The sequence below is a fragment of the Pan troglodytes genome, chromosome 19 (genome assembly GCF_028858775.2).
Source record: "Pan troglodytes isolate AG18354 chromosome 19, NHGRI_mPanTro3-v2.0_pri, whole genome shotgun sequence".
Taxonomy (NCBI): domain Eukaryota; kingdom Metazoa; phylum Chordata; class Mammalia; order Primates; family Hominidae; genus Pan; species Pan troglodytes.
This window is the reverse complement of record NC_072417.2, coordinates 54,107,899-54,124,427: the sequence shown is the minus strand read 5'-3', so window position 1 is coordinate 54,124,427 and position 16,529 is coordinate 54,107,899. Positions and strand designations below refer to the sequence as shown.

The window sequence follows — 16,529 nt, the reverse complement described above, 5'->3', positions numbered from 1 at the left end:
CCTCTCTCTTTTTTGATCTTCTGTGTCCTACATCCTATTCTTTTTCTTTTTTTTTCCTCCAGTATCTCCCTGAGAATGGGTTCATAGAAGGTAAAATTTTATGGCCTTGCATCTTTGTTTTACCCTAATGCTTGATGGTATCCTTGGGTATAACATTTTAGGTCAGCAACTATTTCCCTTTATAATTTTGTGGGAATTGTTCCATTGTCTTCTATTTGCCAGTGTTGCAGCAAGAAGAAAATAATTCCAGTCCTTTGTGACTTTTTTCTCTCCAAAAGCTCTTAGGAGGTTCAGGCTGTTGCCAGGATTCTAAACTTTCATGTGGTTTGCCTTGCTGTATAGCTTAAGGTCTTTTTTTTTTTTCTTTCTTTCTTTTTTTTTTTTTGTCATGTTAGTCACTCACTGCACCCTTTCAATACAGTAATTCATGTCTTTATTTTCTGGAATTATTTCATTGGTAATTTCTTCTACTCTGTTTTCTTTTTCTGGAACTCCCTTTACCCTGGTCCCCTAATTATCATATTTTTTTCTCCTGTTTTCTATCTCTTTGCCTTATAGTTTTGTTTTCTGGGATTAAACTTGAGGCTTCCCTAAGTTTAATCTTCCAAATTCTATTAAATGCTTCATTTCTGCTATCTTTTTTTTTGTTTTTGCATCACTTCAATTTTCTTACTTTAATTGTGGCAAAATACATATAACATAAAATTTACCATCTGAACCATTTTTAAGTGTACAGTTCAGTATTGTTGAGTATATTCACATTGTTGTGTAACCAATCTCCAGAACTTTTTCATTTTGCAAAACTGAAACTCTTACCCATTAAATACTGACCTGCCATTCCCCTTGTCCCCCAGCCACCATTCTACTTTGCATCACTATGAATTTGACTACTCTAGGTACCTCATGTAAGTGAAATCATATAGTATTTGTCCTTTTTGTCTGGCTTATTTCACTTAGCATAATGACCTCAAGGTTCATCCACATTATAGCATGTCAGAATTTCATTTCTTTTTAAGGCTGAATAAAATTCCATCATATATGTTTGCTATCATATATTTAACTTCTAGGATTTTTTTTGTTCCCTACATTTTTTATAGCATCCTGTTCTTGTTTTCTAGATGTAATGTCACATGTGAATTTCGCTGAAGATTGTAAGTTGATTCTATCACCAAATCTCCCTACCTGGGTTGTTTCCTACAGTTCCTTTGTTCCACTGGTATCTTTAGTTCTCTATCTTTATGCTTGAGGTTTGACTGTTCATGTTTAGGTGGAGGCTCTGCAAAGCTGACCCCTGCCTGGGCCTGTGTATGCGGCCTGCAACTATGGTCTTCATAGTAGAGAGCTGTTCCCGTGGCATGTCCATGACAAACTCCTGATGTCAGTGTCTTTAGGTCCTTCCTCTTGGGCTCATCCATTCCCCAGAGAAGGGCCTTCCAGTCTCCTGCTTGAGGGCTTAGACTTGGCAGCCAGGATTATGGGATCAGTCAGAGAAGAGGCCTGGGGGTGGAGAATGACTATCTCAGCCCTCACCTTGTAAATTCGTTTAATTCCCTTGTTTTCAGTGTATCACTTGTGCCTCAACCGCTCAATATCCACCCGGTCCAGAGGCTTCATTTTATACTCTGGTGTGCAGGGAAGAGAGAGTGTCTGGAGCTTTGGCTGCTCTGTGAACACATCTCTAACCCAGTCCTCCTGTTTTTAACCACCTTCATCCCCCGACCTGAAGCACCTCTTGCCACAAATTTCCTGAGCCTTTGGGGGATTTTGTACCATAATCAGGTCTTTGCCCTTCCCCACTGCTGGCTTGGGATTTAGTTTGCTTAGGTCTGTTATGTTAGTTATTTCTTGTCCATCAACTTTTCAGCTGCCAAGTTTTATTTTCTTTCCTGTTTTCTTTTTCGTTGTCAGTTAATGCTTTTGGGGGAAAAAAAGAAATTCCTTTCTGTGGTTTGGTGGGGCTTCACAATGGAATGAGACTGTGAGTGCATGCGTTTCATTGCTATCTGCCTGGAGGCCTCAGAGCGCTTTATTTGTTTCTCCTGAAGGATATTAACCATATCTGTCACAGAGGTTCCAGATATCCTTTATATGTGTGTGTGTGTGTGTGTGTATATATATATATATATATACACACACACACACACACATTATATAAATACACATACTGCTTTGTTTTGGATGGCCATTTATTTCAGCATCACTTATTTCATCATCTCTCTTGAACTACCTGATAGGCCTAGGTATGAATGGGAACTGAGTGGTGTCTGGACTTGCTGTTCCCTTCTGTGGCTCTGTGGGTCTGGTCCTCTGCCACAGGTTGCTGCTGAGCAGAGAAATGAGAGCATGATCTGAATGCGGCACAACATCCTGGGTCCCAGCCAGGGCCCTGTGAGTGTCAGCCAGTGCTGTGATGTGCATTGTCGTCATGATTTGTATGCCCTGGCATTTTTCATTATTTCATTATACTTGTTGGTGTTCCAGATAAATTACTACAAATAATTTTATTTCTTCTTTCCAATATTTATACCTCTTATACTTTTTTGGGTTTATTGCATTCATGACAGTCTGAAACAACTAATACTTATTAATGCTGGACATTCTTGTTTTATTTTCCATTAATAGCAATATCTTTAAGATTTTTGTACTGTTTTCTGATGAATAGTTTATCAATTAAGGGAAGCTTACATCTGTTTTGAATTTACTGAGTTTTTTAAAATCCAGAAATAGATAAGAATTATAGCAAATTCCTTTTTGGCAGTTAATGAGCTATTCATGTGGTTTCTTTTTAAACTTATTTATGTAATTAATAACATAAATAGATTTTCTAGTAGGAAAAAATTCTTACATATCTGGGGGCAAAATTCCAATTTGGTTATGGTGTATTACTGTTGTGGGAAATCTCTACTTGATTATGGTTAATATTTAATATGAAGCATATTATTTTTTATACTCTTATTGATGAAGAGACATTTGGCTTGTGGTTGCTTGCTTTAAGTATAAATAAAGTTTTGTGTTAATAAGGCCTGATTTTTTTAGTTACGATGTTAGTGAGCTCTAAAACCCTGTATCATCTTTTTATATAGTCAAAAATGCAATAAGGGCCAAGTGCAGTAGCTCACACCTATAATCTCAGGGCTTTAGGAGGCCAAGGTGGGAGAATCGCTTGAGGCCAGGAGTTTGAGACCAATCAGGTCAACATAGCAAGACCTCCTCTTACAAAAATGTTTTAGAAAAATAGCTGGGCATAGTGGCACATGCCTGTAGTCTCAGGTACTTGTGAGGCTGCGGTGGGAGGATTGCTTGAGCCCAGGAGTTCAAGGTTGCAGTGAGCTGTGATCATGCCACTGCACTCCAGTGTGGGCAACAGAGTGTGTCCCTGACTTTAAAAAAAAAAAAAAAAAAGTAATATTTATTTTACTGCCTTCTCTAGTAGTATTGGTGACAGAATTAATTCTCAGCCAAAGGTTTTTTTTTTTTTTTTTTTTTTTTTTGAGACGGAGTCTCACTCTGTCGCCCAGGCTGGAGCGCAGTGGCACGATCTCCCCTCACTGCAAGCTCTGCCTCCTGGGTTCACACCATTCTCCTGCCTCAGCCTCCCGAGTAGCAGGGACTACAGGTGCCCGCCACCACGCCCGGCTAATTTTTTGTATTTTTAGTAGAGACGGGGTTTCACCATGTTAGCCAGGATGGTCTTGATCTCCTGACCTTGTGATCCGCCTGCCTCGGCCTCCCAAAGTGCTGGGATTACAGGCGTGAGCCACCGCACCCAGCCAAAGATGTTTTATACTCTGGGTATAAGACTCTGACTCTCCAATCTGACAAACGAAAACTTGAAGCTTTAAAAAAAAAAAGAAATTGGTTGGAAGTTGGGAAACTTCTCATTTAAAAGTTCCAGACAATTTTTGTGTTCTCTAACAGTGAAGACTGAAGTTTTCCATGGGACTGATACCCTTGTTTTGGTGAAAGTCTTCTGAAAGGACCTGTTAGTTGTACAGAAGTAAGGCTAGGCCTCCTCCTGTTCTCAGGGCTCAAGGTGTGAGTGGTCTGAGGCCCGTCATCGACCCCTGTGCCTCAGTGGTAGATCGAGTGTCTCTCATCCCTTGTGGCCACTTGATCTGCTGAATTCTGAGTCAGATGTGTTGAAGTCTCTTACTCTTAACTGTGGTTTGTGTAAAAAGCTTTGATTTCTAAGAGATTATGTCGAACCATACATAAAGGTTTCTAGCCCTATCTTCTTGGTGGTGGCTTTTACCTTTAATTTTAGTTAGTCCTTTTAATCTTGAATTATACATTTTACAATACTAATATTACTGTTTCCATCTATGTTTTGAGGTTAGAAATCAGAGTTGGAGGCAGGGTCTGGGCCCAGGTGCTCTTGCCAGGGCTGCTTTCTAGGGTAGAATGGAGGAAGAGCCTTGGGCAAGGGCCAAGACCACTGGCCACTGTCGCCAGGGGAGCACTCAAAAGTCAGGGCTGTGCCTGGGAGCAAGAGGGACTCCAAAGACCCAGAGCAGATCTGGAGCACTGTGAGTTGGAGGAGTTGGGGTCGGACAGCAGCCTACAAGGGTGAGGGTGGCGAGAAAGCAGGGTGAACAGAGAAGGACAGATGTGGCCCGCTCAGGGATCCACACCAGCGTTTTGTGGCATCTGATGCCTAGTCACCAGCACGCACGGGGTCTTGCCTGGATTTGTGAGCTGACGCTTCTGCAAGACTGAGCCTAGCAGCGCCAGGGTTCCCCTGGACAGAAACAACCACATGGCCAAGCAGAACTCCTTAGCAGCTATTTAAAGGGATAACTGTGGAAACTCTTCATCCTAATTGGGCAAGATTGCTTACCAGCTTGCGAAGTAGGGCATATGCTTAAAGTACTTTTTAAACATTTTTTTAAATGATGCTGCTAAATGAAAACACTTTTAATTTCACAGGGAGGATCCGTTTTTGCCAAGTGAAGTTCACTTAGCTCCTTTTATTGGTGCTTTGATGAAGAGGGGGCGTGGTCTGTCCCTTTAGCCTTGTTGTTCTTGATCTGGTTTTTCTTTTTTTATTTTTATTTATTTTGAGACGGAGTCTTGCTCTGTCACCCAGGCTGGAGTACAGTGGCACAATCTTGGCTCACTGCAACCTCTGCCTCCCGGGTTCAAGTGATTCTCCTGCCTCAGCCTCCCTAGTAGCTGGGACTACGGGCGTGCACCACCACGCCCAGCTAATTTTTCGTATTTTTAGTAGAGACGGGGTTTCACTGTGTTAGCCAGGATGGTCTCGACCTCCAGACCTCGTGATCCACCTGCCTCGGCCTCCCGAAGTGCTGGGATTACAGATGTGAGCCACCACGCCCGGCCTCTTTTTTAATTTTTTATTGTAAAATACACATAACAAGAATTTATCATTTTAACTGTTTTAAGTGTACAGTTCAGAGGCATGAAGCACGTTCACATGGTTGTGCAGTCATCACTACTTTCTATTTCCAAAATGTTTTCATCATCCCAAACTGAGCTCTGTATGCTTTAAACACTGGGGAGGGGGCTTCCTATTCCCGGTCTTCAACCCCTAACCACCATTTTGCTTTGTCTCTGAGTTTACCCATTCTGGGCACCTCATAGACGTGGACTCACACTGCATGTGCCCTTTGATGAGGGGCTGATTTCACTCAGCACAGCTTCCTTAGGCCCATCTGTATTGGGGCGTGTGTCAGCCACGCTGCTTCTGCATCCATCCGTCCACCTTCTTCTCTCCATAGCCCCTACCCCATCCTAGTTCAGGAGTTGTGGTTTTCCTTGTGTCTTCCAGAACCACAGCTGGGAGACCGCCTACCACTATGGCTTGAAAACCTGTACTGACTCTGTAGCCAGCGGAGTTAGACCCATAATCCTGGCCTGTGTGGAAAGACTGGCTTTTTCTAATAGGAGTACTTAGATGTTTTATTTATCCTCCCTTTTCTCAGAGGCATGGAACGCAGCTCCCCTCCCTGCCCTCACTACCACCTACCTGAAATACGGGAAGATTAGGTCCTTCGTGTCCTTAAGGAAAAGGGGAGAGTGTTTTGGTTGCCAGCAATTTGGGCTCCAGGCCATCATCAAGGCAACTCATCAAGGTTGTAGAATTAGAGGCAAGAGGATAACAGAGGCAGAGGATAAGAGCGGAGGCTCCAGTGGGCTGTGGAGGGAGAGCAAAGGCCAGCATGCCCCCTGGGGGTGGTGGCCGGTGGCTGAGAGGAGCATCTAGGAAGACCGGAAACTCAGCCACCCTGCAGGCTAAGGGCCCACATTGTGCCTCTTCTGACCTGCCAAATTCCTGTGAAATGTGGGAGAAAGTGAGGGGACTCACAAGGTGGGCTTTTAGAGACTGCACTGGACTCCAGTTAAAGGTTCTTGGCCAGGCACAGTGGCTCATGTCTGTAATCCCAACGCTTTGGAAAGTTGAGGCAGAAGGATTGCTTGAGCCCAGAAGTTCAAGGCTGCAGTGAGTCATGATCATGCCACTGCACTACTGCCTCCGTGACAGAGTGAGACCCTGTCTCTAAAACAAAAGAAAGGTTTTTATCATGAGTTAGCCTCATTTTATGGCTTTCCAGCATCATTTGAAGGAAGTATCTATATCAAAACTGCCCATTTACACTTTTTTCCATATAAATAGAAATACTAGATGTCATGCCAGCTTTAGGAAGGAAAAACAGGATTTTCAAAATAAAATATTGTCAGAATGTGTCCTCCTCCTGGAGACTGAGGGTGATTTAAGTTTCTTTGTCTTCTTTCCTCCCATGGGCCGTTTGTCTCAGGTTTGACTCAGTAGGTCAAATATGCCAGCAGCTGGTGCTACAGCATGACACCACCCAACACCAAAGCCATCATGTCACCATTCAGAAAAAGGAGGCCTTGATGTTTGCTGCTGTTCCCTCTCCGTCCCCCAGGACAGCATGTGAGCCTATTTAGATAATTACAGTCCCAAGTGAATCTGCACTGAGCATTTTTTCCATTCCCTTACTCATGAAATATCATCCATTTGGGAAAGAGAAGTAATTTCACCACAAGACACTTATGATTTTAGAGGCTGAATTCAGCCTTTCTAAGGATAAGAGGTTAACAGGGGGCTGAAGTTTACTTTTCTAGTATAAACTAAACTTAATCTTGGAAAAAAATTCCTTAGAACTAATTCTTTAATTATTACATATTATTTTCTTAGTAAGCACATCCAAAAATATAGAAGTGCTGTTTCCTTTAAAAAAATTTCTCTTACTAAATATATTCTCTTTGGAGCGCTAGAACATTATAATGTGAACAAAATCATGTTTTCTAAAACTGTGTATTAACTTATGACTTAATGTCTCTCCACATAGGCCAGGAATATGGGTCTAACTCCACTGGCTACAGAGTTGCAAAGGGTTTTCAAGCCATGGTGGCAGGTGGTCTCTCAGCCAGAACTGTGGTTCTGGAGGAGAGGAGGAAACCCACAACTCCTGAATTATGATGGGGATTGGGGTATTCAGAGAAGAAGGTGGATGGGTAGATGCAGAAGCAGCATGGCTGACATACACCACAACATGGATGGGCCTGTGCTGAGTAAAAAGAAGCCCGTCATCAAAGGGCACATGCTGTATGGTAGAGGGACACAGTCACACGTGTGTTGTTGGGAGGCAGAGTCTAAGGTGGAAGAACCTCTTTGAGGGCAATTTGGCAGAATCCGTCAAAATGAATTCCACCTGTGTGTAGAGACGTGCTTAAGAGGATAATTATTGCAGTAGTGTTTGTGATAACAAGACTAGAAACACCCTAATGCCTGCTGTCTCCATCCATGTGATGAATCTGCATATGTCATCAGAGAGTGAAGTAGGCAGTGGTGACGGGATTAAAGCTAGCAGTGATGAAATATTTACCATGTGAACGACATTGTCTAAGTGCATTTGGTCCTGACCACAATCCCATGAGTCAGGCATTTTATATCCAGTTTACGAATATGAAACCAAAGCAGCAAGAGGCTCCATGGCTGCTCAGAGTCACACTCTAGTAAGGGTCAGAGCTGGGACTGAACTCCTGCTGTTGGGCCCAGCATCCAGTCCCTTGGCCTCCACACTGAAACTGTTCCTCCAGATGTCATGAAGGACCTAGCTCTGTATATCTTGGTAAGGGAGCAGAACTTGCCGCCATCTGCATAAAAGAGGGGAACTATGCATGCATGTTTGCATAAGTGCAGGGCAGCACTGTCCTGTAGAACCTTTTGTGATGATGGGAATGTTCTAGATCTGTGCTGGCTGAACCTTAGCCACAGGTGGCTGCTGGGCCCTTAAAAGATGGCTAATGTGACTAAGAAATTGAATTTTAATTTTAAAATTTATTAAAATTTTTTTTCTTCAACTTTTAACTTCTGGGGTACACGTTCAGGATGTGTAGGTTTGTTACATAGGTAAACATGTGCCATGGTGGTTTGCTGCACAGATCAACCAATCACCCATCTTAATTCTTATTAAGAATAAGCCCAGCATCCATTAGCTATTCTTCCTGGTGCTCTCACTCCCTCCACGCCCCCAGACAGGCCCCAGTATGTGTTGTTCCCGCACATGTGTCCATGTGTTCGCATCATTCAACTCCCACTTATAAGTGAGAAAATGCAGTGTTTGGTTTTCTCTTCCTGTATTAGTTTGCTGAGGATAATGGCTTCCAGCTTCATCCATGTCTCTGCAAAGGATGTGATCTCGTTCCTTTTTATGGCTGCATAGAATTCCATGGTGTATATGTACCGTATTCTCTTTATTCAGTCTATCATTGATGGGCATTTGGGCTGATTCTGTGTCTTTGCTCTTATGACTAGTGCTGCAATGAACATATGCATGCCTGTATCTTTGTGATAGAATGATTTATGTTCTTTTGGGTATATGCCCAGAAATGAGATTGCTGGGTCAAATGGTATTTCTGCTTCTAGGTCTTTGAGGAATTGCCACACTGTGTTCCACAATGATTGAACAAATTTACACTCCGACCAGCAGTGTAAAAGCATTCCTTTTACTCCACAAACTTGCCAGCATCCATTGCTTCTTGACTTTTTAATAATCGCCATTCTGACTGGTGTGAGATGGTATCTCATTTTGGTTTTTATTTGCATTTCTCTAATAAGTGATGTTGAGCTTTTTTTCATGTTTCTCGGCCACGTGAATGTCTTCTTTTCCAGAAGTGTCTGTTCATGTACTTTGCCCGCTTTTTAAAGGGGTTGTTTTCTTCTTGTAAATTTGTTTAAGATTTTAACTAATTTAAATAGCCACGTGTGGCTGCTGGCTGTTCTTTGGGGCAATGCAAGGTCAAACATAGACAGAAGGTTGTAAAATAAAGGATCACTGGATTTTGTGGTTTGCAAACCCTACCTTTAAAAAAGCTTCTGCAGGCCAGGCGTGGTGCCTCACGCCTGTAACCTTAGCATTTTGGGAGGCCGAAGTGGGCAGATCACTTGAGGTCAGGAGTTCGAGACCAGCCTGGCCAACATGGTGAAATCCCGACTCTACTGAAAATACAAAAATTAGCCATGCATGGTGGCATGTGCCTGTAGTCCCAGCTACTCAGGAGGCTGAGGCACGAGAATTGCTTGAACCTGGGAGGCAGAGGTTGTAGTGAGCCGAGATTGTGCCACTGCACTCCAGCCTGGACAACAGAGCAAGACTCCGTATCAAAAAAAAAAAACAACAAAAAACAAAAACAAAAAAAAACCTCTGCAGAAATGTGAAGTTGGAAGAACAGTTTTCATAACTGTTTATTTCAGAACCACTAACTTAATCTAGCCACTTCATCTGAGAGATGAGAAAACTAAAGGCAGAAAAGTTGAGTCATTTTCCTGAAGTCACACTGAGTTGCTTTAATGAGAGAAGGAGGAGCTGGTCACAGTTTGGGTTGGTTTGTTACTCTTTAGAGCAGTGGACATTTAGGTTAGCCAGGGGCTTCATTCAATTTGATGTCAGCTCAGTTCTTAGCGTGGCCAGTTGGTTCCTGGAAACTGCAGCTTTGGGTGAAACCATATACCATAAGCCATGGGAACTCAACTGTGGCTCATATCAGTTAACCTACAGTGAAACTGGTTTTGTCACACAGCACATCACCATTTCACTTAACATCACAGTGTCCAAGAACCTCTCAGTGACATTAAGTGAGGACTTATTATAAAAGAAAGAAAGAACCAGACTTTTGTCTCCCGGGCTCCCAGAACTCCATGAGGAATCTTGTAGTGGCTCGCCCTTTCCTGAAGCCCCAGAATTCATCCTGCCTCCTGTACACCCCAACCTCAGGCTGTCCTGCCTGCCTGTGCCACAGCATGGGTGAACCACGTGCAGTAGAACCACACTTCCCTGCGGGTGTACTTGTCAGCCCCTCATGCATGGAGGGCTTTGGAAATGTTTGTGTGGACTCTACTACCAGCCTTGAGGGCTGAACCGCTAGTGTGTCGTGCAGGTGGCTCATGAGAAGGTGTCTCCGGTGTTTCCTTGGAGGACCTTCTGGACACGGGTAAATGCTCAGCAAGGAGCAGGATGGGGCTTAGGGGGGCTGCCAGTCCACTGACCCTGGGTAACTCCAGGAGGAGAGGAGCCAGCAGAGCTGTGCATAGCTGTGACCTTTTTTAGAAGCAGCAAGCAAGGAAGAAGAGTGGAATTTATGAAAATGAGGTAGCCACCTTAACAGAAAGGCAGAAGAAAGGAGAGGAAGAAAATTCCAGGAAAGTGTTTGTCCAGAGGCCTGGAGTGTGGTCCTGGGGACAGAAGATGGCAGGGAATCATGTGGGTCCTGAACTGAGAGCACAGAGAAGACCTGCTCTCAGGATGCCACAGAAGAACCAGAGGCCCCTGCTGAGCCACTGGGCTTCGCCTGCCTTCAGGCGCTGTGCAGGGCCAGCACTGCCTGAGCTGCTGGTGGGCCAGAGGAAGTGGACCCAGCCAGGGGGCAGGAGGTGTTGGCCCGTGCTTGCAAGGCAACCAGACCCTGTGTCACGATGCCAAAGCCAGGGAACCTCAGGGAGGAAATGCTGCGGGTGGGGACTCCTGAGTGTCTGTCAAATGAAAGCAGAGGAAGTAAGAAAGATGGGGCCCAGCCACTCCTGAGATATAAATCTCCTGTGATTCTGTCTCCAGGGAGAGGCTGTGCAGCATCTGCCTGAACATCTCTGGGACACAGCCGTCCTCTTGCCATGGGAAGGCTCTTGCCCACAGAGGAGTAAAGGGAAGGGCACTACTTCCTGGACCAGCTCACCATGGTCACTGTCTCCTCTTTCCCAGTCTCAAACCCCAAGTGCCGTCAGTGCAGATAGTGAGAGGAACCATTTAAAAAGCAAATTATTCCAAATTAATCTCCAGTTGAAATCCCAACAGACTTTCTTTATTCTTGAACTTAACAAAATAATTAAAAATTCACCTGGAAGAATAAACAAGAAGAAAGTTTAAAGAAAGAGTGCTGATGAAGGCAGGTTGCCCTGCCTGATTGGAAAGGTGCTATGAAGGCCCCCTTCACACGTCATTCTGCCCACCCTAGCATTGCGGAAGGGAAGACACAGTGGAAATAGCTATGAGCATGGCGCCTGCAGCTCATGTTTCAGAGTAGTAATGATATTGAACTGAGTGGGTTGAGGAGGTCTGCCTTTTTTTAAATTTTAAAAGATAGGCTGGGTGTGGTGGCTCACGCCTGTAATCCCAGTACTTTGGGAGGTTGAGGCGGACGGATCATGAGGTCAGGAGATTGAGACCATCCTGGCTAACACGGTGAAACCACATCTCTACTAAAAAAAAATACAAAAAATTAGCCGGGTTTGGTGGCGGGCGCCTGTGACCCCAGCTACTCGGGAGGCTGAGGCAGGAGAATGGCATGAACCCGGGAGGCAGAGCTTGCAATGAGCCGAAATCGTGCCACTGCACTCCAGCCTGGGCGACAGAGAGCCAAGACTCCATCAAAAAAAAAAAAAAAAAAAAAGATAAGCAGAAGTTGCCAAACTTGATTTGGGAGATAATGAGCCATATAAAATAAGGTGACTAAAACAATAATATGAACAGAATTAGAATTGGAAAAGAATTCCAAGGAACCCCAGAGTTATTTGCTTGGGGGACAATAGGTTGCTTTCAACCACCATAGAGATGTGATTCACTCCTTTGCAGCAGATATGAAAGAAATCAGATCAGGTGTTCTGGTTGCTATTGCTGTAGAGCAAACCACCCTGAAACACAGTGGATTAGAATTAACAACAGTGTTCATTTTGTTTGGACATGACTGCCATCTGCTCTTTGGTCACCAGCCCTCATGGCTGCGGCTGGGACTGTGGGGTCGCCATCTCTCTCCATGCAGCCTATATACTTGGCCAGCGTGAATTTCCACACACCCCAGGAGCCTCAGGGGTACAAGAGAGCATTCCAAGAATCCTGGGTAGGCAGTTCAAGCTTCTTAGGAACTGGCCTTCTGAGTCCCGAGTCACTTACTCCTCATTCAAGCAAATTGTTAAGGCCAGCCCAGATTCAAGGGGAAAAGAATTGGACTCCGTCTCTTAAGTGGAGGATTTCCCAGAATCTGTAACATCTTTAACCTATCACATAAGGTAAAAACATTAAGGCCTGCCTTTCTAGCAAGGATTTAATTGCATCTTGCTTCTGTCATTTACAGCCAAGTCTTCTTCAAAATTTTTGGAATAAAAAGGAGAAGGCATTCCCTCACGATCTGTTTGACACAGAATCATATAATTACTAGAACTCTTATTTATTCATGACTTTGGAATCCACATTGGCCTGTTTTATCTATATGTGATGCCATATATATATACATATATATATATATATATATATATATATATATTTTTTTTTTTTTTTTTTTTTTTTTTTTTTTGAGACAGAGTCTCACTTTGTTGCCCAGGCTGGAGTGCAGTGGTGCTGGTGCTGTCTCGGCTCACTGCAACCTCCACCTCCCAGGTTCAAGCGATTCTCCTGCGTCAGCCTCTCCAGTAGTTGGGATTATAGGTGCCCACCACCACGCCTAGTTGATTTTTGTATTCTTAATAGAGATAAGCTTTCACCATGTTGGCCAGGCTAGGCTGGTCGTGAACTCCTGACCTCAGGTGATCCACCTGCCTCGGCCTCCCAAAGTGCTGGGATTACAGGCATTAACCACTGCACCCAGCCCACCACTAATATTTTTAATCATGTGTATTATTTTTACAAATGTGTAATTTGTAAAAGTAATAGCTGGTCATTGTGAAAAAATTTAAACACTCGCACATTAAGATGAAGAATCAAGTTAAATTTCAGCTCACTTAATTTGGTTCCTATTTCTGTCATATCGAAATCTTTTTGGATACTAAATCTATTAATTTGCTATTCTCTATCCTTCCCAGACTTCTTTGACCACATTAGAAAATGTAGAAATGCGCAGGTCCAACCTTGTAGGTTGATACGTATCAAATAATTAGTGAAAAACATAAGTATCTAGAAGGTGCTGCATATAGCAAACCCATCGAAAATCAGAACATCAGTTTTGCCATGAGCTTTACAGGAATGTCTGAAGATTAGCAAATGGAGTAATAGATTGTTTTTTATAAAATTTTTTTTAGATGTTTACTCAGCCTAGGCCGGACGTAGTGGCTCATGCCTGTAATCCCAGCACTTTAGAAAGAAGACCAAGGCGGGTAGATCACCCGAGCTCAGACGTTCGAGACCATCCTGGCCAACATGGCAAAATCCCGTCTTTACTAAAAATACAAAAATTAGCCGGGTGTGGTAGCGTGCGCCTGTAATCCCAGCTACTCTGGAGGCTGAGGCAAGAGAATCGCTTGAACCCGGGAGGTAGAGGTTGCAGTGAGCCAAGATCATGCCACTGCACTCCAGCCTGGGCAACAGAGCAAGACTCTGTCTCAATAAATAAATAAATAAATAAAAATTTTCTTAGCCTAATTGATAATTCAGATATTTTCAGTTCCCCATTTTGAACAGTAATGCTGCAGTAAACGTCCTTGTGGGTGTGTCATGTCCATTTCCTCTATACTGGACACCTAGATGTGATATTACTGGGTCAAATCGTATTTTCATTTTCTAAAAAATACTTCCAGTTGCCTTCTTAAAAGCCTGTACCATTTTATGTTCCCATCAACCAATATAAGACTACCCATTTCCCCATATCTTCATTAACCCTATGGATTAAGAGTCTTTTTAATTTTTGCCAGTTTAGTGAGTGAACATGATACTTTACCGTTTTCATTTTCCATGAGACTGAACATCTTTTCGTACATTTCAGACTATTTGTGTTTCCTCTTCAGTATGTTACTGGTTCATTTCCCTGCCAATTTTTACTTGAGTTATCTATCTCTTAGTGATTATAGGAATATATTCTGGATATTAGTCATTTGCTATGTATATACTGGTTTTAATTTTGTTATACAGAAACTTAATTTTTTGTAGTCAGATTTCTCAGTCCTTTCTTTTATTTATTTATTTATTTATTTATTTGTATTTTGTGCCTTATATGGCTTTCTTTCCCCAGGATTATAATCTTAGTTCTTCTTTATTTTCTTTTTATAATGTTGTAATTTTGGTTTTTAAGCTTAGCCATCTGGAACTCATCTCTAGGAAACAAGCAGCATGGGACTAATCCCTGAGAGAAGGGAAACTCCTGCAGTGATGGCCAGCTCACCAGTTCTCTGTCTGGGAACAATATCCGCCTCCCAGTGCACAGAGCTGGCCTCTGAGCAGAGCACAGCAGCCCCACTGGCTAAGAAGGTGGTGATGAGAGAGGGTAGCCGAAGCAGCCCATTTTATGGAATGGGGCATCAGAAAGGAGGATGCTATGAAGAGAGGGGACCCAGGAGCCTATGTGCAGGTCTCCGCAAGCCCATGCCCAAGGGCTGTGCTCTCCATGTGCAGCACAAGGCCACTCAAGGTTTACCAGATAGCCTGAGATTGGAACAGAGGTACTAAAATTGGATATCTGTGGCTGGATGCAGTGGCTCACGCCTGTAATCCCAGCACTTTGGGAGGCCAAGGCAGGCAGATCACCTGAGGTCAGGAGTTCAAGACCAGCCTGGCCAACATGGTGAAACCCCATCTCTACTAAAAATTAAAAATTAGTCGGGCGTGGTGGCGGGTGCCTGTAGTCCCAGCTACTCAGGAGGCTGAGGCAGGAGAATCGCTTGAACCTGGGAGGTAGAGGTTTCAGTGAGCTGAGATTGCACCACCTGCACTCCAGCCTGGGTGACAGAGTGAGACTCTGTCTCAAAATAGATAGATAAATAATAAATAAATAAAATTGGATATGTGTATATGCCTGTCCCAGGCAAGGACTGAACACTGAATGCACAACAGGGAAGGAGCACAGGCTGCATTTGCTGAGATTTCACATGAACCCACTTATGTGTGCGTTTGCTTTGTATTCTCTCTCACCAGACCTTTAATGTAAGTGTAGTCCTCCCTGGGCTCTTATTGCACATGCTGAGCTTCAGGGAGGAATGAGCTGCTTTTATCCTCTGTGATCTGTAAACTGTTACATTTTCCCAAAAACTCAAACTGATTCCACAGCTGTAATAATAAAGACCTATTGGGAAAACCTCAGAGAGATCCTGGGAATGAGGCTGTTTAGATCACCATCAGCCTGAGACAGCTGGTTCCTGCAAGAATGAATGTACAGCACTTTCTCTCTTTTTTTTTTTTTTCAAGATGGAGTCTCGCTTTGTCACCCAGGGTGGAGTGCAGTGGCGTGATCTCGGCTCACTGCAACCTCCACTTCTTGGGTTCAAGTGACTGTCCTGCCTCAGCCTCCTGAGTAGCTGGGATTACAGGCGTGCGCCACAATGCCCAGCTTTTTTTTTTTTTTTTTTTTTTTTTTGAGATGGAATCTCCCTCTGTCACCTAGGCTGGAGTTCAGTGGTATGATCTTGGCTCACTGCAACCTCCACCTGCTAGGTTCAAGCAATTCTTCTGCCTCAGCCTTCCCCAGTAGCTGGGACTACAGGCACGCACCACCATGCTCAGCTAATTTTTTTTTTTTTTTTTGTATTTTTAGTAGAGACGAGGTTTCCCCATGTTGGCCAGGCTGGTCTTGAACTCTTGACCTCAGGTGATCCGTCCACCCCTGCTTCCCAAAGTGCTGGTATTACAGGCGTGAGCCACTGCGCCTGGCCTAATATTTTTTTTGAGACAGAGTTTGAGATAGAGTTTCACTCTTGTCGCCCAGGCTGGAGTGCAGTGGCGTGATCTAGGCTCACTGCAACCTCTGCCTCCCAGGGTCAAGCGATTCTCCTGCCTCAGCCTTCTGAGTAGCTGGATTACAGACAGGCACCACCACGCCTGACTAATTTTTGTATTTTTAATAGAGACAGGGTTTTTGCCCTGTTGACCAGGCTGGTCTCAGACTCCAGACCTCAGGTGATCCACCCGCCTTGGCCTTCCAAAGTGCTGGGATTACAGGTATCAGCCACCGTGCTCGGCCGAATTTTTTCATCATGTTGGCCAGGCTGGTCTTGAACTTCTGACCTCAAGTGATCCGACTGACTCGGTCCCCCAAACTGCTGGGATTATAGGCATGAGCCATGACGCCTG

At 43.9% G+C, this 16,529-nt stretch overlaps 1 protein-coding gene across 6 annotated transcripts in view; it reads left to right on the top strand.

Annotated features, from left to right (window-relative positions):
• The window catches only part of LOC129137611 (cytospin-B-like), a 123,202-nt gene that overhangs the window by 58,675 nt on the left and 47,998 nt on the right, over positions 1 to 16,529 (top strand). Inside the window, exon 7 of one of the 6 annotated variants that reach the window (XM_063798969.1) lies at positions 6,777 to 6,916. The exons of the other annotated variants lie outside the window; for them this stretch is intronic. The gene's annotated coding sequence lies outside the window, so the exon portion shown is untranslated. The remainder of the gene's footprint in view (positions 1 to 6,776; positions 6,917 to 16,529) is intronic. 6 annotated transcript variants of the gene reach the window in all.